Source organism: Octopus bimaculoides, chromosome 30 (genome assembly GCF_001194135.2).
Source record: "Octopus bimaculoides isolate UCB-OBI-ISO-001 chromosome 30, ASM119413v2, whole genome shotgun sequence".
Taxonomy (NCBI): domain Eukaryota; kingdom Metazoa; phylum Mollusca; class Cephalopoda; order Octopoda; family Octopodidae; genus Octopus; species Octopus bimaculoides.
The window spans coordinates 4312105-4313721 of NC_069010.1; positions in this window are offsets into that span (position 1 = coordinate 4312105).

The following is a 1617-nucleotide window of genomic DNA, read 5'->3' on the forward strand; positions in this document are numbered from 1 at the left end:
CGCCATTAAAACCGGCAAGCCGGGCCCATGAGCCTGGCTAGGCTTTAAAAGGGCGCAGGAAGCGCATTGGCCCAGTGGTTAGGGCAGCGGACTCGCGGTCGGAGGATCGCGGTTTCGATTCCCAGACCGGGCGTTGTGTGTGTTTATTGAGCGAAAACACGTAAAGTTCCACGAGGCTCCGGCAAGGGGGTGGGGGTGGCGACCCTTGTTGTACTCTTTCGCCACAACTTTCTCTCACTCTTTCTTCCTGTTTCTTGAGTAACGCTGCGATCGACTGGCGTCCCGTCCAGCTGGGCGGGACACATACGCCATAGAAACCGGGAAACCGGGGCCCATGAGCCTGGCTAGGCTTTCAAAGGGTGCATAAATAAATAAAATATATCTATTTTATTATAGATGCAAAACAACACCACGGAGGAATCGACGTAAGTTTAAATAATAAACCGCCATAGGTGAACCACGATATGGCGAAGGATTACTGTAATACTCAGTGCCCAATTCTACAGAGACGGTTCTTTTGTACCATTGCTTCATTGCATAATTTCTTTTCTATTTTCTTTGAAGCTCTTCTCAAGTTCTGCGAGTCTGGAGACTGCGAAGACGAGCTGACACTCAGAAATGTTTTAATATTTCATCTACCAATCTCATGTTGCGCCATTTTTTTCTTCTTTTTGTTTTTGGCACCAACAGTTTAATTTTTTTTTTAGAAATTATGCGTTTTTGAGGGGTTTTTTCTTTGTTTTTTTTTAACCATTTACAGAACGTTTGGGTTTAATTTGACAGTTTGCTTAAAAGGGATAGGCTACAATATATCCCATCTAGAAATAAAAGTAGTTTTAAAAATCTAGTTACTAGATTATGGCTCCTACGTTAATTTTTAACATGGGGTTCACAGGTGAGTCCCGCAGTGCCAAACGATTGTATGATATTCGTTCAGTACCGCGGGTGTCACCGGTGATACCCACAATAAAAAGGGTTAAAATGTTCATTTTACTCCCAGTTATGGATATTTTTTTCCATCTCTTTAATGACTTTGTTTCTTTTTATTATACTTCAGATTATATTGTATAAGTGAAGGCGCGTAGCCTAGTAGTTACGGTACGACACTCGCGATCGCTAGGTCATAGGTTCGATCCCTTGACCGGGAAGGGGCGCAAACCATTTCGTTTCACATTGCTCCTGTTCATACAGCTGTAAATGGATAACCCTGCGGTGGAATAGCTTTCTGATCAGGGGTACATTGTCTCGCTCGTCTAACTAGCGGGCTGGCATCATTCGAAGTGCATTGTGATCAGCGATGTGTAACAACAGCTAATAGTCTGGTCGATACCGTGATATTGTATAACCCTTAATGGCTTGCGGCCATGCTGAGGCACTGTCTTGAAAAGTTTTTAGCCGAACGAATCGATCCCGGTACTTAATTGTTTTTTTAAGTCTGGTATTTATCTTATCGATCACCTTTCGCCGAAACGCTATGTTACGGGGACGTAAACAAACCAACATCAGTCGTTAAGTGGTGGAGGTGGGTGACAAACATAAAGCTTCACACATAGATATAAACGCATATACACAGGCAGACAGATAGATAGATAGATAGATAGATAGATAGATAGATAG